Here is a 21976-nt window from a genome sequence, read left to right as displayed (position 1 = left end):
CAATGCTTTATGAGCCCACCCTTTTCTTTTTTTCCTCTCTGTTCCACCCTACTCCATCAGAAAACCGAATACATTCTATTATAAAGAACTTGACATCCACAGACCTAAGCGTATGTTTGTACTGGTGATTTCATCTCTTGTGTCAGAGATGAAAAGTCTCAGGCAAAATGAAAAATCTGGAGTGTTTTTCTTTACTTGGCAGTGACAGGCCAAGATGTATACTTGCAAGGTGTGCTGGTCAGCATTGCTGAAACCATGCTAGTGAAGCAGACAGTGGGCTTTTGCATTTTCAAGAGATATTGTTGATTTTTCAGCACTGCATTTTTTCTTGGATGAAGCTGTGCTTGTGCAAAAGATTGTCAAAAGAAGATGAGCTGTAACCTCCTTAAATATAACATGAAAAAGTCCTTTAGTATCTGTCTTGGACCAAATCATGCAATTCTTGAGCTGAAGCTGGTCTGTTGCTTCAAGTCACACCAATTGGATATAGGGTACTAAGTATATTCTGGGGCTACTGTGAGGGACCGAAAGAAATGCAGTGGCTCGTAGTCCAGAGCAATAAAATCAGCACCATGAGGCAACCACACAGTTCGCAGCCTTGCCATTTTCTGGACTCCTGGTAGCTGGATCTATGCTGAATCTAGGGCAGTAGCTATAATTCTCTTTTTCTCTCTTTCTTTTTCTCTCTCTCTTTCTTCTTCCTCTTCTCCTAATTTCCTTTTCTTGATATTTGGGAAACTTAAACCTGAATGGGTTGGAATTTGCTAAGTTAATGCTTTGTGAAATGTTTTAAATTGATTGAATGTTTGCTTTAAACTTTTGTCAAGTTCCTTTATTTTCCAAAGTTTGCCAGTAAAAGTGTGTTATTTTGACCCCTTGAAAAACATCGTAGCATTTTTCCGATGCTCAGCCTCAGGATATAAAAGAACGGAAGGCCCTTTTAATAAATCCATCATGTGGGTTTTGGAGCCTTGTATATTTTTAATGTAAAACATCTTCGATGAGCTCATGGTAAGAGCCTGGGGTCTTACAGCTGCCCAGCCCTGTCTCTGCTGACAGTCATGCAAAGCTAAGGTCTTCTGTGGCAGAAGTCGTGCCAGTGTCTTGCTGAGATGGCCAAGGGCTGATGGTATGGCTGCTGTCCTCAAATGAGAGTCCTGGACCTGGGAGGTCACCAGCCTATTTCCCACTTTGGGACGTGGCAGATACCATGACTTACTGGATTCCTCTGAGCCTGTTTCGGTCTTAATAGCTGATGAATATAGTTTCAGTTTAGTTAATATTTATTATTTCTTGATGTACCAACTGTTTAGCCAGTGGTAATCACTCCCCCTTTACTCACTTCTCTGTGGAATATCTGGCTTTGTCAGCTCTGTATAACTGAAGAGAGGACTAAGCCAAGGACTCACACAGAGGGTCAGATTCCCTGACCAATGCTGGGGCGGTCCATGCTTCTGTGCCTTCACCCCTAGGTGCCTGTGGCTCCCAGACTCTTATGTCATGGGGCTTAGCTACTTACTGGGATCAGCTGTATTTTCCGGGACTTGTCTTCACTGATCCAATTAAGAGGTGAGTTTTTCCAGCTACATTTGTCACAAAGGAGTAGCTCTGGAGAACTGACCCACTAGTCTTCAGGCCTGAAGTTTGGCAAGAGATTGAAACCATTGAAAACAAGGTTTTATATAAGAAAATATTAAGTGAACACTGTTTGCAAACTGCTCATATGGCTCTGCTTGCAACTGTCTCTGCATGAGTGCATATGTGTGCACTCTTGTTAAAACATTGTGCTTGCAAGGATAGGCACTTCAAGATCATCAGATGACCCCATAATTTTAGCTGTCACAAGACAGCTGTCTTGTACTTGCATATGGCTCTTTAGTCATACATATCTTGTGCTTTGACTTGCATCCATGCTCTGGCCTTTGATGATCACTTTTAGCTGACATCCTTTGGTTCTGCAAAAAGTGGTTCAGTATATTCAAGAAGTTTGCAACTTGTGCTCCTTTCAGAGGTGAGGGTAAGCCTCGTCCTGGATGGAGTGACAGAGGATATCTCATGATCCTCATTGCCCAGGGTGTGCCTCGGACAATGATAGCCACTCTGAGGTGGGGTTTGTTAGTTACCAGCACCTCTAATTCTTCACTTTCCAGGTGGGAGCTGTTTGCCAGCCAGTGGTTTGCATGTGGGTAGACTTTGCTTATGCCAAGTTTTCCCTTTTGGGTAGATGTCTCCTGAGAAGAGAGGTGTTTGTGCACACAAGAAAGTGTCCATTTAGAGTGTTTTATGTATCAGCAGAGGCTGATTTCAGCGCACTCTGGATGAGGTCTTGTGTTAGGGAACTTTATAAGTGTCTTGTGTAATTCCCTCTTCATTCCTCTTTGTCCTTCTGATCTTGTGGTCACATTTCCAATTCACAAACTATAGCTACAAAAAGGGATTAAATTAATGAATGACCTGATTGCTTTAGCCCTTAAGCTAATTTTAAATAATTGGAAAGGTAGCTGGCAAATAACATTCTCTCGAGAATTTAATTCATTACGCAGCTGTTTAATTACAAGGAAGTTTTGGGACAGAAGAGAAACCAACTTGAAATGTTTGAGGAGATGAGAGATCTCTTTTATTATCAGGAACATCCTGCACAATGGCAAATATTGTACTTGAATTGTTCTGTGCGAGACATTTGTGCTTCACACATTATGCTGAGCCAGCCAGAGCCCAGAGATACGTCAATATATTATGCTGGAAGGGTATAAAACATTATTCCCTCATGGCATCCTCTTTTCATCCTACTGTTACTTTTTGTTGCTCCTCTATTGGTTCATTATTTCACCAGCTTATGAGACAGTGAGGATTGTTTCAGTGCACACCTGCCACTAAGCTTGGTGTGTCTGTAAAATTCACAAAGTCATTCACAGGCCTGTCTGGTGCAGTCATCTGAAGAGTAGGGTAATAAATCTTCCACAGCAGTTCATCAGGGGGTTCAGTCTCCCTGACATTTAGGCAATTCTGACTAAGTTTAAACAATTTTTTTAGTCTTAGACAGTGGATTTTTTAGTGGGTTGTTTTTTTTTAGTTTAGACAGAAAGGATGCATTTTGTTAGTAGGGATATGGAATTAGAATCATTGTCAGGAATATGGAGAGACTTTTCTTAATAATCTTCACATATCTCAGCTAAATACTTCATTTTTTTGCATCTGCAGAGTGTCCAGGATGAAATATATTCCAGGAGAGGGCACAGAAGGAGCATGCTCCCAGTCCAAGAACAAAACCAGTCCACATGATTTTGCACTTCCCTAGTTATTTTGCCCTGCTGAAAGAGGCATAAGAAAAGAAGAGACCTCATTGCAGGTCTGGAAATGGAACATGGTCCCTTCATTATGGCTATTCCAATGGCTGCTTCCATTGTCAGAAAGGCAAAAAAGCTTTAGATACTGCTTCAGAAGCCTGGTGATGTGTCAAAACTCCTCACATTCAAAGTGCTAAATGATCTCCTTGGAATTCTTCTGTTAGTAGGAGAACAGGGTGTTTCTCTAGAATAGTTCTTTGGGTGCTGTTTATATAAGAGACTTTTCTTTCATCTCAGGCTGTGGCAGCACCCTTTTAAAAAAAATAAATGAATACAGGCACACACATTTGAAGTTTAGTCTATGCGGCATTAAATGAATGAATGTTTTCAACAGCAAAGACTTAAGGTTAGCCTTTTATCGCTCTGCAGAATACTCAGTGTTTTTTCCTTCTTCTGAGAGATTAACATCATGTACCAGAGACTCAGGGCTGTATTCTGATCTTGAATACACAGCTTGCTATCTCTTAGCAGCTGTTTTGGTGAGGGCCACTGAATTACTGCTTTCTTTGAATGCACAGCAAAGGGAGTTGATAACTTCTTATTACAATCTACATATCTTTTCCAAATAGGCTGCAGAAAAACACTTTGAAGATTTGAATCTTGTGAGCTAGGCACCCAAATATGCCTGCCAGACAACTCCTCATTGAATTGACTGACTTCCCAGCAGTAGGAAAGAAATCAAGTTTTTATATATTTATATTGGGGTGAACTACAAGAACAAGCTGAAAAGGAAGGGACTAGGATCTACCTGCAGCTGTGCAGTTTTCATCTAAAACTGGGCATGGCACTTCCACAAGTAATGATTATGCTCTTCAGCCTAAAATAAACACTGAATTGTCTGTCATATGAAAAGGGGGGCTCACTGCAAGGCAGAACCTGGGAAAGGAACACAACTGTTGTAAAAACTGATAAAATATCTGAGGCAGGAGGGGGAAAGACTCTTGGTTTTCATCTGTTCTTCCTGAGCACCATGCACCTTCTCAGTGGTTATGCACTGAGGTCTTCCTCCAGAGCAAATGGTTGCTGTGGCTGTCCTGACAGTGAGCCTACAGACTTTGCCACTGAGTGCCACTGAGTGCAATAAGTTTCACTTATTCAAGTAAAAGCTAAAACATATGAAGGAGTCAAATCATGGAACCCTGAAAGGTAGTGTAGTACAAGACAGATGTTTTGACTAGTGGCAGTGCCCTGGGGGACTTCTTTAAACTCTGTGCCAGCCAAAAAGGTCAAGAGTCAATAAGAGCAGCAACAAATAAACCTGTTCCATTAAAGCAGATGGAGAGATTGTACTTTATTCCCGTGGCTCTGGACAAAATATTGAGCCCAGTAGAAACTGTTTCCCTGAGGCAGCCAGTAGAAATTCAGGCTTCTGTGGCATTCAGATGTATAGGTACCGTCCTCCTTCCATAGCTCTGGCCTCAATATTGACCCTGCCTCATACCAGTCTCTGTGGTACCCTGTTTCTAGTCCTTGTTTTATTTGTGCCTGAAATGGTTGAAATCTTTCTCTAAGAAATAAAAGATTAGTTAGTTTTCTAATAGTATCACATTGTTTCCTAACACTATTTCCTGATATAAACAATAGCATTTGCTGGATGCTTTGCCTTCAGGTCTATCCACAGAGGTAGGCAGGAAAAATGCACTTATCAAGACACATGATGTACTTTTGGTAATAAAACTAGTGTAGTATTTTATGTCATTGGAGTGGAAAAAAAACACTAACTTTTTCATATTGGGAAAATCTTTCTTCTCCCTTCCCCCATGCCAGGTTACTATGAAAATACACTCATTATGGGATGCAATGGGCAATGAGTTATGGAGGACATTTCCACATCTTGCCATTTCTTGTATTATTTCCAAGACGTGTGAAAGAGTCAGCACTGCTTGTGTGAATGCAAGTCCACATGTGTTCACAGAGGGACACAGCTTCCTCCAAGACCAGAAGTTAAAGAAGAGATGTCACAGAATCGTCCAAGAAGGATGGAATTGGCAGTCCCTGCTTTACCCTATTCCTCATCCTGCTTTCCTTGAAGTGAGTGCTTCATCAAGTCCAGGAGAATGGATGCAATTCAAATCAGCTGTTACCCAGAATTTCCAGTCCCAAAGGTGGCCAATGGATGTGTCTGCCCCAGAACCATGAGGTATATTCCCAAGTGGGATCTCTTCTTATACAGCTACTGTCTCTAACAAGAGGTGTGGAAATGTGATGGGATCAGGAAAGGCAAAACTTTTCTTCCTAGTTTTGTTTAGGGAGCCTTGTGTGGCTGGGATTTGCACTTTTTGTTGCTCATTCATCTGATGGGGAATCTCTAGAAAGAGTCATGTCCCCCCTTCACAATGGGGACTGAAGGTCTGATAATGGCAGAGAGAGTACATTCCAAATCCTCCCAGGTGTGATAACCCAGGAAATGGGATTTGGTGTCCAGAGGCACGCGGGCCTTTGTACTAGTTTAAATAGTAACTGTCCCAGCCTGAGCTTTCTGTATTTCATTCAAGACACCACACTCAGTAATTGTTCTGAATGTGTCCTCATTCCTTGACCTTGTCTCACTGCTGGCGTTGTTGTGAGCAGGTTTCTACAAGCTATGACTAATTAATCCTAATTAATTAGGTGCCCTCACTTACACAAAAGCTATTGTAAAACAACAGCTTCAGAGACCTCAGGGGACCTTGTCACAGTATTGGTCCCAAGACTGTCCAGATTGTCTATGCTAACCCTTCAGCTTCAGCGCATCCACCCAGAATCGCAGCTGTGACAGGTTGGTTCAGCTTAAGCTTAAGCTGGACTCACTCTGAGGATCACCTGGGCCTTTTCTGATGTGCTTTCTGCTTGTCTTACATATTTGAAAACTTTACTTTGTTAAACGTGGTGAAGACCAGCTTATCCTGTGACCATCGCTGTATAGGTGAGAATACAAATTTCTTGTTTCCCAGGACTTTCAGTATCCCCACAGTGAAAATGAATATTCAAATCCCATGGACATTGGCTCTTATTCTTAACATATCTTTGTTCTGTCAACATTTCAGCAATTTTTCCCCCATCAACCTTGTTTAAAACCTTCAGATAGATATTCTAATTGTGGCATGGAAGTGATGCCTTATGACTCCCTCCCCCATTTCTATTTACTTCTGTGTTGTATAAAAACAACAAAACCATAATACACACTTCATATGTCTTCTGATGGGAAAACAGATCATCATAGAGGTTTTCAACAGCTGTATGCTGGAAAAGAAATTAGCAGCACTAGTTCCTCTTAATTTCTTTATTAACATCAAGAAATCTCAGAGTATTTCAGGGTGTTGGATTCAGCCTGGGGAATTGGTAATATTATTTACCTGGGTTTTTTTCTCATGAACTGCAAGTGGAGTGTTATGCTTTCCATACATTTCTTAAAGTTACTGAGCAGAAGTATTGAAAATAGAGAAGAGTAAAGTGTCAGTTAAACAAAATTCAAGGTGAGCTCAGGGAGCAACTGTTCATTGTGGCATGGGATGGATGTCTCAGTTCAGATTTCCTGTATTTCTATGTAAACATGAGACCCAAGTCAGCCGTGCACAGTATGTCTAAATGGGGCATAACAGGGCTCTCCTTCATTGAGGGGACTGGGGTCTCAGGATCAGAAAGGCCTTCATCTTGGGAAGGTTATAAGAGCATTCCTGCATCTCCTGATGATGCAGCTCTCTGCAGATAATGCCTTCCTCTAGGATCCCAAGCATCCATGACTGCTGGACACCCGGAACACACCATGCTCGGGCAGGCAATTACTTTCAGTATTCAGGAAAGGGGATGTGTAAACGCAGTGAATTTCTGGAGTGTTCATTTCTGAAGGTTCCTTAGTGCATCAAGTAGATTTGCCAATGCACTGAGAGGGGACATTACTCCCATGGTAGCAGGAACAACCTGTGGTAGAATACTACAGTGATATCACTCGCTTGTTCTTGGAAGAACTTGTACTCTCCTGCATTTATATATTTTATATATATATATATTCGACCTCTAATACATTTACTAATGGCATAGGTTTCAGTTCGATTTCTTTCATCAGTCAGTGTACAAAGCAGCAGTAGGTATATTTGAAGTCTAACTGTGCTTCTGCTAGGTTTGGCATGGAGTTGGTTTTGCCTGAACCTGAATTTTGCTTCCTTTTCATCTACAGAGAACAAAATACATGGCATTGGAAGGGGATCATGACTAGGACACTCTGACCACTCTGCAGCTCCCCTTTCCATGCTTTGCTATTCTTGTTGCTCTCTCTGCCCCTTGGGTCCAGGACTCCTTGAATTGGACATTTCTCATTTACTGTGGCCCAGGATAAATGAATGATCCAATCTTCAAAATCCCTTAGGGATTAATTGCAAGCAGAAGTCATACTGTTTTAATTAAAGCAGCATACTTCAGGCAGCCCATCTCTGTAATCTAAGCTTAGTATCAAAGTCCTTTGTAGTAGAAAATGTCTTCCCAGATAAAAGAGTATGTGTAGAAGGGAGTAATCTGTCCTGCAGGAAGCACAAATATACTGGCATGCTCTGTTACAATTAACTTGAAAGAGAAATCAGCATCCTGCTAGATGCAGCAATGGAAGCATGCCACTTGCACTGCTGAGATCTGTGCCTGTCATTTGATGCCAGGGACATTTCTGCTTATCTTTAAATCATAGAGGAGTAGAGGAACACAGATCACATTGTCAAGCCAGTGGGACTCAAGCTGCCAAGTTGTTCATCAGCACTGAAAAATGCAACCCTGTATTCATTAGTCACTTCATAGGTAAAAAGTGTCAAAGGCAAACTCATGGAGGCTGAGAGATTTTTGTTCTCTCTGGTCACCTGGCACATCAGAGAAGGCCACCTAGGAAAGAGGGAGGAAAGAGTTAGTCAGTGGTGTCATGTTTAGTAGGCATTTAGGAGGGTTTCTGCACAACAAAGGCAATCGAGGTAGTCAAATGGGTCCTTCATGGGAGTGCAACAACTAAAAGGGAGGTGAACAGTGGGAAGGAAGAGAAATAGCCATCATCTCTGTACATCTCTGCACAGGCTAGGCTAGCCAATGCAGGCAGGCTTATGGGGACCTGTGAAGCACTTTCTGTTCCCACTGAAGGCTGTCCTTATGTTGGGCTCCCATCCGCTTTTTCATCATCCCATTTCTGGCTTTGCTGCCTAGCTCTTTACTTCATTTCCAGGCTTACAGAGCTGGCAAACAGGGTTGGAGCCTCCAGTGCAAGATCATTCTTCCTTCCAGGTCTGCCTCTGATCTCATATTATCTCTATTCCCAACCTGCAGGACCCACACTTCCTATCAGGCCTAAATAAAGACATAAATACACATATAAGTATATGAAGGCTTATGGCATTTCTGCCTCCTAGTTCCATGGCCTTACTCCACAGTCCTCATGTAGAATTATCCATCAGAGTCATAGCTGAGGTTTCTAGCTTTAGATATAAAAGATGCCACAGTTTGGCATCAAGCATATATATTCAGGATGTATTTAGGAGAAAAAGGATCAAGCAGTGGGAATCTAAACTTTTCTCAACATTGCGTATCAGACTTACAGCTCTAGTTGCAGCTGGGGGAGCTTTTGTTTTGGGCAGATGGCCACTTCCAGTATTCAGGAAAGGGGAGATGAGTAAGACTGTATGTGAAATCAGATAGGTTATGTTTACTTGCTCTTTGCCATAATGTGATTTGGGGGAAATAGCTGCTTCCACTCATTTTGGAAAGTCAGCCAGATCTGAACAATTTCACAGGGAGCAATGTCACAGGAAAATCTGGAGCAAAGATTTGTTTCCCTGCATTTGCTGTTTTGCTAGAGAGCTCTGCTATTACCACAGAATCCCTCCCCTGCACCCCCCCAAGAGCTCCCTTGTGGATTTGAGGCTGTAATGTTTTTGTGACCACAAAGGAAACAGCATGTTTGAAAATTATTTGATAAGGCCAGAATAATTTACCTCCTACGAAGTGTGACATATTTCAGCATTTGCCAATTAGGCGGAGAGATTGCTGTCATAGCTCTGCACGAGGGAAAATTACAACCTCTGTGAAATCTCTTTGGCAGGATGTGCATCATCTACTATCTCCAGTATGAGAACAGGGTGGTGACAGTATTGTCAGCATTAAATCACCCTTCCAGTGTGTTCAGCTTCTCTTTTAATCTACTAGCCTGTACCTCACCAACCTGGAGTCTTCACTATATGTGCTTGTACCTGGTATTTATTTTACTGAATAAGGAGCATGGAATAGAAGCTGAATAGGAGAGGAAATGTTGTCTAGTTCAGACTAGGCATCCCAGACCTTCCATTTTATGGTGACTGGATGGAGCAGGGAATTATACCAGCAGGAGAATAACGTTAAGTTGATGCCATAAGCACAGGTAAATCTGAGTGTAAAACTTTGGTAGGCTATATAATACCTTTTTTTCACACAAGTTTTCATTTATCACATGAAAATAGTTTCTTGATGATCTCCCTTGCTCAGAGGCATCAGGGAGCAGCAAGATCAGGGTCACCCCACTATGGAAGGGGAACAGGATGCCAGGGGTGACACTAAGGCAGGGCAGCGTCCTGTACCACTGGGCACAGCCCATTGCTGCCTTCAAAGCCCTGATGACCTTTCTCCCTAGAGCAATGATATTTGGAGCATGATGTCTCCTGGAGACATGGATCGCTAATTTGGGAAGGCATTCCTGTTGGGGGGAGGTGCAGGTAGGGTGAGTTGTAATGTCTAGACTCTTACAAGATGGTGACATAGGACCTGAAACCTGCTTGGTTCAGAAGAGTTATTCAGCAGCAGGGGCAAATGGACACCTACTCCTTTAAACAGGATTCCTACTTGCTATCTTGCCATTTTGGCATATCCTCCTACTTGGTCGCAGAGGTAGATTAGGATGATGCTTTGCAGAGTTTGGTGTCTAGTGTCTGCTTTTTATCTTCAGCCTGTGGTTGTGAACACCAAAACCAGGGTTTTATTGTGGTTAAAAAACCTTCAGCAGATGGGGTCATTCTGTGCAGCAACACATGGAAGAGCGTGGATGGTATTGGTGTGAGTGGTGCAAAGCAGCAAGGACAAAGAAAGACTTAAGGAGGAAAAGGACAGTCTGGCCTTATATGGGGCAAAGATTTTGATTAGGAAGCTCTATCAGTGTAGGGAAGACAAAATGCCCAGTAAGACGTGGTGTTTAGGTATGACTTCTCTGAGGTCAGTTGTACAGCCCTACAGCTACAGAAGCAAACACTGTGTTATATATAGCAACTTCTTATTTATTCTTTGCACCACATGCATAAGGGAATCATGGGATCTGTTTCAGGAGACAAGCAGAGAAGAAAAATCAAAACAGCAACCTTAACATGAGCTGGGAAGTTCTTTCTTCATTGCCAGCATTTTAAAAGGGGCAAGTCAACAAACACGACCTGTGCTCAAGGGTCACTTGAGCTGTCAGCAGTGAAGGGGTAGTCTATGAAGAAGAGGTGAATTATTCTCCAATATCCCTATATTGTTTTAGCAAGCATTTACACATGAAACTCCAGCTCCTAGTCGGTTGCCACCATCTCCTGCTGTGTCTTTGTCTCAAATCCCTTCTTGTAAGGATGTTGCCCGTAATCCAAAAGAAACACAAACCAACAGAGTGCCGGTTTATGCGGTGCTTTATTCGGGACCCCGGGAACCTGCGGGCTAACGCCCCAAGTCAGGATTCCCAAGACCCTCATTCTCAGTTCAGCTTTTATACCCAAACAAGTTTACGTGCAGTTTCCACGGCAAAACGATTACAGTTTCCACAGCAAACCAGGTGCAGTTACAAACAAACACAGCAAACCAGGTGCAGTTACAAACAAGCTCATACTTCATACTGATAACAATTAATACTCATCTACTCTAATCATAAATCTGCTTAAGTTGTCTTATCCCTAGAAACTGTTTAACAGACCTTTACCACATCCTAGGTAACAAATCGTTATATACATGCTTGACTAGATCCTTTGATTATGGTTTCCACTCACACAAACAAGGTTGCTACTTTGGAGTGTTGCTTTCTAGGCCTACTCTTCTACTAAGCCTTAGCCATTCTACTACTAATTTAAATTGCTTTGCAACAAGGAGGCAGTGCTTCAAGCAACATTAGAGTGTAGGAGAAGCAGAAGATGCTCCTCCTTCCATCACTCATGGGGTTCTGATCCTCCTTTTCTGCATCAAAGACTTGGAACAGGACTGTGGTTAGGAGTTGACAGGAGGGAACAGGCTGTGCTGGGAGGAAAGCCTGCTATGCTCCAAGACAGTGGAGAAAGGAGAGACATGCTGGGAGGGTGGGGGCAGTGAGCCCCTGTCTGTAACACTCACAAATGATGCAGAGTCCTTGAATCAGTTCAGGCCCCTTTGGTGAATACAACTTCATGTGAAACTGCGTCACTCTGAGTTTCACTGTGCCATAAAGTCCGCTGAGGGAAATCCTGACCTCTCATCTTAAAAATAAAATAAGATAGAGAGAGCAGTACTCTAAAAGACACAAACAACCATGCCGAGAGGGTCTCACCAGGGCATTTTAGCCAACCCAGCAGAATGGGATGTTCAGCTAAACAGCCAGAACAAGAAGTGCTGCTAATGGCAGCAGTTAAGTATTTTAGTTGGTGTTAGAATGTACCTATGGCTGAGACATTGCTGATTCATTTGTGATACCTGAAATTCTATTAGTTGCTCAAAGGCCAAATTGTTCTGCTTTGCGTATACAAGAGAAAGCCTCTTGCTTTTCTCTAGTGAATTGATTTAAGAGGGAGGGGAAACATATTTTGGAGAAAGCAAGTTAAAGATTTTTTGTTAATAATAAATGGCTGAGCATAATTTAGTTTATTACTAAGTCTAAAGAAAGGAAACAGAACCATGATGTCATGTCTTTTTAGCTCCATTCAAACTCTTCATCTCCTCTTTTTCTGACTGAAATGACTGATAACATCCTAGACATTATGCATGGCAAAGACCTTTAAGTTCATTTTGCCCATCTGTCTGCCACAACATGTTCTTACTCAGAATGGTAAACAAGAAAACCATATTAGAGACAAACATCTCTAAAAGAATGGGTAGTACTAAGAAATTCTTTACTCATTTCTGTATGTCACCCTTAGTCTGAAAGGAGAGGCAATCAATGTGAATGATTTCAATGCCATGTGGCATCAAGTAAGGGTCACATCGCTTCCTACAACACTTTTGTCATGTGTTGGTTTTGATGACTTTTAGATTTAATGAACTACTTTTCAGAGCTAACAGCTCTCATGAACCACTGGTTGAACTCACTGGGAACAGTAAAGCCCTAGAGCATCCCTGATGGTTGACATCTGTGACTGGGAACATGTCAGGTTGAACAGTCAAAAATATAGCTCTTAGAAAGAAAGGTGATCTGCCAGAAATCCAGAGTATGAGAGGCAGGCCTTAGAACAAAAACTGGTGAAGAAGAAGGGGTCTATTATCATACCTTTTTACAAAACCTGTCATACCGGACCCTGATGCCCCTGAGACAAAGATGAGGGATGCACATCAGTGACTTTCTGTAGGGCAGGGTCCATCTTTCAGAGCTGTGGGGTTGTGGCATACTGTCCTAGTTAGAACAGCTGGGACCAATTCATCACTGGATGGGTGTAGCCCAGGACTGTGTATTCTATGGCCTTCCATGCCATTTCCCAGAAACTGTTGTCAGTAGAGGCCTGCGAGATAGGAAGATGTTCCTGTCCTCATACCGTTTTATGGAATTCCCCGCTCTGAGGGAAGGACTGAGCATCCTCATACCCTTTTATGGAATTCCCTGCTCTGAGGGAGGGACTGAGCATTCCTGCCTGAACTGGAGAATATATAAACTTGGAGTTTTGGAACCTTTTTACCACTCGTGGGATCCAGAGGAAGACTGCAGCTCACCGCTCTCAACCAGACTGAGACCACCACCCTCAACTGGACTGCAATCACCACTTTTGACCAGACTGCAATAGCACTCTCACCAACAGGTTTTTCCCTCACTTTTTTCCTTTGGACTCAGGGGGCCCAAAGAACACCACTCTGTTCATGCCCCAAGGTGCTGGGTTATATATTTGGGTTTTGTGGGTTAAAACCAATTGTTTGTCTGTATAATTGTACTTATTGTATTATTTTCTTAAGTTGTTATTCTGACTTATAATCTCTCTTTTGAGTTGAGTTCATTTTCCCTGATGGTTTACCTTTAAACCAGCACACATACCAACTCACATCTGGAACTCTAAGTGCAGTACAGACAAATGGTATATTTATTCAGCAGGTGCATTGCAGCAGTGCCTCTCAAGAGTTGCAGTTACACACAAGCCAGTCATGCTCCCTGCCTCTCCTCCTTACACATTCATTACTGCTGTTCTGACATCTCTACTGTCGCTAACATCATCAGAACCCACTGGAAATTGTGGGTGCTCTAACCCACAGAGCAATATCTGAAGACCTAACTCATCTCCAATGATGTGTTCCTACACTGCTCCCAGAGCACTTGCTGAGTTCACCCTGAGCTCCCATGAACACTTTCACTGTGGCCTCAGCACCATATAGACATGGGCTAAATCCTCCCTCTGTAGCAGAAATGACTGGGAGAGCTGCCTCCTTCCACTGCTCTGTTTCCACGAGGATGCCCTGACTTCTCTGATTAGCTGTCTGTGGCAGGGATCTCTGCAAGTGCTTGCTGCCTCTGAGCCTCTGCAAGGAAAGATCATTAACATGCAGCCTGCCTGCCTGTGGAAAATGATACCTCTATACCTAGAAGTGAAGGATAACCAAATCAACACCCAGTTCTACTCCATTAATATGGCCTTCAGGAGGCAAATGCCTCTTAACAAGAAATTATGTGCCACTGATCATTTAATTTCAGCATCCAGGGCTCCTCATTAGTTCACAAGACACTTTTCCTCTAGTGAAATGTCTTCCAACAGCATCTCTCATAGTCAGTGAATCTGCTTGCTCAAGTGTGAGGAAACGTGTGAGCTGTTTTCCTGCAGGTGCTGCAAGAGGCACAAACATCCCTAACATCAGAAAAATGCCACCTCTGTCCTGAATTACAGGCATTCCCATGCAATGGTATATGTGCCTCTCTTTTGCCTCCACATCTCCTTTCAGTCCTCAGGTGGGAAAATAAGCAAGAAACCACAGTTTAGGGTCCCCCCAAAACTCAAGACTGGATTATCATGCACTCCATGATGGTGTTGACACAGCAGCACTGGGCATTTTTGTACACATTAGGAGCAGAGAACTCATTTCTGTTGCAAAACCCCTGCTAGGAATAAAGTTAAGTCCTCTAGGATCATTAAACTCATTTTGTTGTGGCTTCATTCTCCCTCAAGTCAAGGGTAACACTTGTCTTGGCACTTCTTTTGTTCATCTTCTCAAATTTCTTTAATAAGTCTGCTTATATTGAGAATATATTTGTCTTGCGTTGGGAGTGCTGAGAGATACCCGTGGTCCCTTCTGCTAGCTATGCTCTCTCCTCAGAAAATCTCTTTCACTGAATCCCTTTCAGTTTCTCTTGACTAAAAGGTAATTTCCAACCACTAATCACTGGCTAACTGTTATGCAAGCATGAAGTTCCCCTCAAGCATTTGCAGTTCCCACTCTCTAGGGCTTAGCTCAGCCACTAGCTCCAAGATACCTCCAGCCGGAGACAAGAACCTTTGGGAATGACTTTGCAAGGCTTTGTTTACGCAATCGTGTGGGTCAGCTTTCATGCCGGCATCTCTGTGACAAAATGAGCTGCTGGTCCCTTATCTAGCAGTGGCTGTTGAGGCTACTTGGATTGGGGGGTATAACCCAAGCAAAGGAGAAGTCCTTTGCTAGCAGAGACATGCCACTGAAAGCAATAATGGATCCCCTGTCGACTGTGCTGATGATGCTGGATCACCATGAGGGAACATTACATGGCTTTATATTTGTGATTTGCATAGCTTGCACTGTAGAGGTTTACAGTCTAAAGTATGCATTTGCTGCTCTGTTGGGAGCTGTAAAGAAGAAAATCATGTAATAAAGAGCCTTCTGGTCCTGACATAAAATTCAGCATAATGCCTTCCTTCCTGCTGTTGCCTACTGTGTGTGGCAGTGTTACCATTGTCTAAATGCCAGCTAGGGCTCCTCGATGCTGTAGAGCAGAGCAGAGGAAAAGTCTGGAGAAGAGTTGAAGAGGGAGAAATTCAGGAATGCTCTCCAATTATGTGACAGGCAGGAAATATTTATACTCTTCTCAATATCCAGTTCAGGTTTGCTAAAACCCTCTCAGTCCTAGGTTCCATTGAGATGGGTCTGAGTTTGATTTCAGAAAAAGCTTTGTAGTTGTAAAGAGGGGGAAATGCAATACCACTTCACCTGGATAGAGATGTGCAAAACATTTAGATGAACAGTCAGGAATGGCTTTGCAGCTTTTATAGACAGAGCTTAAGAGCTCTACGAGCTTTCAATTGTTTTGTAAAACACTCTCTTATGCCAGTTTGTTATACACTGGAACTGATTTATTAACATGCCTCTGCTCTGTAGGTAATCTCAGTGGGGGAAAAAAGCATAGTAATGTTTAATCTTACACAGCAGCAATCTATCTCCATCTTAAATTAGTTTACTGGCTACTTAATATCCTGCTGCATTTCCAGCCTTTTCGGAATGAGCCTGTTTACAGATCTTGGGGTTGGTGACTACTTGCTGTCTTGTCTCTCTCTCCTAACCAACTTTATTAGCAAACATAATGCCCACTCTTTCAAATCCCAGAGGCAGGTGAATAGGCCTGAAAAGTAGCTCATTTCTCCAAAGACCAGAGTAGAGGAGTAGAGTTGGCAGTAAAAACCTGGTGCCTCTTTTCCTCCCACCAGTAGTTTCTCCATTAACTGGAGCCAAAAAAAAAAAAAAAAAAAAAAAAAAAAAAAAAAAAAAAAAACGCCATCCTGAGAGATCTTTCCAGACTTCAAAAATTTACCTTAGGATGAAATTCCAGTTCTGAACTTTTGATTCTTTTCATGAAGAATTGGGAAAGAGGTGGGTGTGATGTTTAGAAATCAATTTGCAGCTCTGGACACACTGCTTTATGAGGTGACGGGTCTCCACTTGCCATACATGGGTGCATAAGGCTCTAGGGTTTAGTTTTCTACCTAAGATCTGTACTCTCTTTCTGAGTAATGGGACAGATCACAACTCTAGGCTGGTCCTTTCTGAATTATTCTTGATATCTGTGAAACTTTCTGTGATTGCTTTCAGGTATAGTGTTTCTCTTCGCATGATACTCTATGTCTCACTTCATGCAAGTTTTGTGTCCTTTGACTGGTAATCTTACCGAACTGACAAGAGAGCTCTGTCATGTTTGTAACTTACTTGGATTTTCTTGGTCTGATGTCATATGCAAACAGTATATAGTGTACTATATTTGTGACTTTCCTAGATGGTGACCAAACTGCTTTTTTAGGATTGCAGAGTTCAAGAGTGTATATTTTGGGACTAACATTTAGTTGACTCTTTATTGTATTAACCCCCTATAATCTGAAAATGATAGGTAGTTTCCTCCAGCAGGAAGAAAACTGTTTATCATGGGTTTCTTAATATTCAGTAAAGCCGTAGTGAATGACTAAGAATAGTTATCAATTCATATCAGCAGACTGTGTTGATACATTTACAGCCATCAAAAAGGATTTGACAGGTAGTCCAAGCACAGCATTCCCTTTTTTCCCTGCTCCCTTTAAAAAAGAACTTAAACGGAAGAAAAAATGCTTCAATGAGAATGCACTAGTCAAAGCAAAACAAAAGAAAACCCAAGTTTGCAGTTAAAAGACTACATGTTTCCATACAGAATTGCTATCCTGCTTTATATTTGCATTATTTAGTGTTGGTATGACTCCCTGCAGGAGCATCCTGGAGTTTCCTGGCCATGGTGCATAATGGTGGAGAGGCAGTCCCAATGAGAACACTGGTCCTCAGATGAGAGGGAGACACTCAACAGACTAACTGCAGCTGCCTTGGAGCAGTGCTGCAGCAGAGTATTGGAACAAAGGTATTTTCCTTTTCTCAGCACTGATTTACACATCCCCAAGAATATCTTCACAGAGAGCAGTTGTGTTCTGTCAAATGCCATATACAGACAAACAAACATCGAACACATTGAGAGAAAATTCCCAGCCAGGCTCTACTGTTTGTTTCTGTAATTCCCAGCTTCTGCTTTGCAAGCTTACTGGTGAAGAAGAGGCTATGACAAATTCCCCCAGAGGTCTGTATTTCTGTGCTGTTGGGGCTCTATATCTATGCCAGCTATCGGCTATTTCCTCTATTGCAAATTATCCACATACAACAGGAGCACTTTTAGTCCATACTCTGCTAGCAGTCACAGCTATTTTAATCACCCTCTTTTGCAAATTCTGCATCCCGCACATCCCTCTTTTGATGTGCACATCCTCTTCAACCAGATCACTCAAGCAAACAGCTGCTTTCACAGCACCCCCATCTGGAGCGTTGCTCCAAATTACGGAAGGCAGATATGTTTATTATTATTTAAGATCTGTCAGGGACTATATTAGCCATGCTGATGGTTCTGCTGAGATCTTCACTGCAGAAAGAAATGAACAAAGGAACAAAACAAACAAAGGGATCTGAGATCTCTAAATCGTTCCTATTCCATGGCAACCTTCCTTGAAGACTAGAAGACTCTTTAGGTGAAATAACATAGTGTGCTTGCTCAGCCCTTTTATACCCCAGGGTATCAGTTGTTTCCCACTGCTGAAGACTTGCATCACTTCTTATTTCTGTTCTTTCATGTTACGCAAGCTCTTCATTTTTCCAGGTTTAGACTTGCTGAGGAACAGCAGTACTGCTGCTGGAGTAAGCAGTGATCTCTCAGCTTTTTTGGATCTCAAAAAGCAGTCTCTTCTGCAAGCCTGGTAGCATTATAGATGAGATTTCCAAGGAGATGAGAATACCACATTTAATCCTTACTTGGGTTCTTGGGTACCAACAAAGCAGCCTGAACCTGGGACTTCTTTTCATACAATGAAGCCAGAGAAGCAAACTTGGAGGTGTTCTGTCCTTGGGCCACCTCAGGTCTGCCCCATAGATGGCTGATCTCTGTTGTACCACTAGGGAAACTGGGGAAGTGCTGACAGAGGTCTCCGGGAAATTGCTGCTTGGAAGACACAGGAACTCAGTCCACCAGCTGTGCAGACTAGGTGAGGGGATGCTAGAGGAGAGTCTAGGGAAAGAGCAAGGTCTGTCATAGCTGGTATACATGCAAAGTCTGCCTGCCTGTCATCTCTCTCTCTTCCCCTAACCTCTTGTAGTTGTTTTGTTATCTCACAAGGATTCATGTATTGCTTTCCCTTAGAAGGGACCATGATGGGGAATTCTAGGGCTTTTTGAGTCACACTTTTCCAGACCTCTTAAAAGACTTGATGCACACTGGTCCTCCATCTCCCTTTGTCTCTCTACAGGAGCATGTCCTGACATTTGTGTGCATGGAAGGAACTTGAGAAACTCTCCACATGCCTCTACAGCAAGCAGATATTGCACACTAAAGACATGGACAAACTCTCGCGTAGTTTAGGCTGGTGCTTTACCACATCTGTATCCTCTCCCAGCTGAAGCTGTACCTCATCACCAAGTGTTGTTGCTCTGAGGAGCTGCCATTTTGGCCCATTTATGCTCCAAGACCTATCAGAGGAAGAGCAGGCCACTCCAGCTCAAGGCTGGGACATGGAGGACCCAAGGCTGCTCTTGGCTCTGCTGTGTGACTTGAGATCTTGCTTTGCCCTCCCTCCGTGAGCTGCACTCCAGGATGACAGATGCAAAGGACAGATCATGTTCTTTGAGGCAAGACTCCCAACAAGGCATGAAAGTGTTCTTGCAGTTGTCTAAGGGAAGATGGGGGGAAGAGCTGGTGCAGGCATTGAGAGGTGCCTCGAATTTGGCTGCTGCTGCTGCTGCCAGTGTGTCTTCCCAGCAGAAGGATGTTGCTAAGTTCCCCATACAGCCCTGGGAGTGTGTCATTCTCTGGTGGGTAGTTGTAAAAAACTGTTTGAGAAAGTTTCAAAAGAAGCTTAACAACAGTGAGAAGAGCTGCAACTCCATGCAAATAGCCAAGGCCCATTTGCAAAACACGAATGCCACATCTGCTCCTAACAGAGATCAGTTGACAGTGGCAGGAACTCTGTCATTTCTTCCCTAAAACCGGGAATTATTTGACTTAAAACTTGAGCCAAAGGGTTTTGTCGTCAGATGTGTCAATTGATCAGAAACAAGGCAAGGGGAAGATAACACCCCTGCCATTGGTCGCTAGTGACAGGCTCAGTACTGACATTCTCATGGGTTTGGGAAGGTAGCTGTAAGGCAGGGTAAAAGTCAGAGCTGACCAAGTGCTAAGTGCTTTTCTGTATCAGGACACCCTTGCCAGTCCATTAGGTGATGTGGAGACATTCCCATTCTGTTGAATTTGCCAGTAGGAGATTTTTGAATAAAATGTAGAAATGACAATAAATTTCGTATTCCAGAGAAGTTAAGGGCCACCAAAGAGAGCTACTTAAGTTCTCCTGTTATTTATTCTGGACTCTTACTTCCAGCAGGGCTTCTTATCTTTCTCAGTCTCTTGCAATTATTGAGTACTTCCCCAATGCTATAGTTCATAAACTCATTTCTCTCTCTGTCTTCTCTGTCTCTCCCTTTTCTTTCACTTTCTCTCTCCTTTACTACAATCTTGAATGGCATAGCAATTATCAACCTTTGTCATCTCTGCATTTGACACTCTTCAACTCCAAGATATGCAGCTACACATAAAATGAAAATATCAATGCTATCCTAAGCATCTGCATGTGCAGGGAAAGTATCATTGACCTCCTGAATGACTGGTATAAATGCAGGCTTAGTCTTCAGGGAAAACCTTGACTTTTGTTGCTTGGTGGCTCTTCTTGCTGTGATTCTTGGTGTTGTCCTGTTCAACTGGACATGATGATCCTTGTAGGTCCCTTCCAACGCTGGATATTCTATGATTTTCTTTCCAGAGACTCAGTTCCAGTCCTCGTTTTTTCCAGAAGACTGAAGCATGAGACAACCAACAAGTTAGTGGGTTGCCTGTCAACAATATTTTCAGCCTCTCCTTTACACTCTTTGCTTCCAAAGACTGGTACCCAGCTTTGGCATATGGAAGCAGGTAAACCCAATTCCACTCAGGGAATGGCAGTGGTGAGATCTCAGTTTGCCATGTGTTCCATACTGTCATGAATAGACTGCTCTTCAGTCATCCACCTTTCCACTTTAGAGCTAGACAGGTATCCCTATGCAGCAGACAAATCTTCACGTGCCTGTAAGGCAACAGGTTTTAAACATCTTTCAGTTCAAGCCCATGATCCAATACAATAACTATCACCCGTCCTCCATATTAACCATTTGATTTCAGAAGTAAAAGTTCTAGTTTTGAAAAAAGACTGTGTTTTCCACACCAGGATATCAGCCTTGATTTCTAGTCTATGAATCCCTGAATTTCATTGGAGGACCTTCACATGGTTTTGGCTTGCAGACATATGTCCTGGATATCAGGCTGGCTCCACGTGGGTAGGCTATGTTTCTTTGTAGCTGTCATACAGCCCTGCTCCCAGAAGCTGTTGAAAAGCCTGACTTGCCAGAGGGACAGGGTGGAGACCCTAGGCCATAACTATAACTGTGTCACCTAAGTCTTTTGGGTTAACAGGTATCTTTATACCCTTGTTTACTTAAATTTCAGTAATTTCAGCAATGGTCATATCCAATGTCCTGTATTATTAAAAACGTTCCTTTTAAAATATATATAAGTTTTCTAAGTGCAAACAGGACCTCAGGGCACATTGTTTCAACAGACATATTTCAGCTTTTATACTTTGCTGTAGGTATCACTCTACCATGCTTTAGGCAACACCATGTGCATATTCCACCTCATCTGCCTGTACATCACAGAAAAAAGTGCTCACTGGGATGCAGTAGTTGGAGGTGTTAATGGAAACATGTCAGGTGCCCCCTTCCCAGCTCCCCATATTCCCCCAATAATCTCTGTTCTTTGATGAGGCATTGAAAAGTACAAAATTTCTATTGCAAAATGCAAACACAAGAGTAAATCACAATAAAATGTTAATGGAAGCAAAGAATAAAGTTAGCCATGAGAAATGCTGTCCCTAGGTGAATATCCCTATGACAAGAAGTGGTCGATATCCCATTGGAATAACCTTTCCAGCAAGGCTCAGTTTTGAATAAGCTTCTCGTTGCCCTTGCTACTATGAAAGGAAATCACTTCTTTAGTAGGGAAGAGAAAATTGAGCTCTCTTCTTGTCTGTAATTGAATTAGTCAGCTGCCTTTGCAGGTGCCATAGTAGGAATCATAGTGTTAGAAAGGAACAGCTGAGCTGAAGAATGAAGATAGTAGCATTAGAGCTGAAAACCAAAGGCATTCTCATCAACATATAATCCTAGACTTATATAATTGAATATATAATCCTGTGACTGTAAGAAGTCATACAAGAACAGCTTCAAGAGGATTATCATTTCCTACGTACACTCAGACATCTCCTCTCTGCTGCCCCAGACAGATTAAACAGTGATTTTTCAGACCAAAGCTAGGAGAAATGCGCAGAGATGACTGCAAAATGAGCACAGACCTACAAAGGAATTCAGAT

The 21976-nt window shown here is 42.6% G+C and overlaps 1 protein-coding gene and 1 long non-coding RNA gene across 7 annotated transcripts in view; both read left to right on the top strand.

The window, feature by feature from the left end:
* SYNDIG1 (synapse differentiation inducing 1) overlaps positions 1–21976 on the top strand; it is a 74707-nt gene that overhangs the window by 31125 nt on the left and 21606 nt on the right. Inside the window, exon 4 of one of the 6 annotated variants that reach the window (XR_010428941.1) lies at positions 20336–20484. The exons of the other annotated variants lie outside the window; for them this stretch is intronic. The gene's annotated coding sequence lies outside the window, so the exon portion shown is untranslated. The remainder of the gene's footprint in view (positions 1–20335; positions 20485–21976) is intronic. 6 annotated transcript variants of the gene reach the window in all.
* LOC135410944 (uncharacterized) lies at positions 13722–19168 on the top strand. The gene is made up of 2 exons (XR_010428943.1): positions 13722–17346; positions 18773–19168. It is a non-coding gene; the product is annotated as an uncharacterized LOC135410944 (long non-coding RNA).

Source organism: Pseudopipra pipra, chromosome 3 (assembly GCF_036250125.1).
Source record: "Pseudopipra pipra isolate bDixPip1 chromosome 3, bDixPip1.hap1, whole genome shotgun sequence".
NCBI classification, from domain to species: domain Eukaryota; kingdom Metazoa; phylum Chordata; class Aves; order Passeriformes; family Pipridae; genus Pseudopipra; species Pseudopipra pipra.
This window is presented reverse-complemented; position numbering and strand designations above follow the sequence as displayed.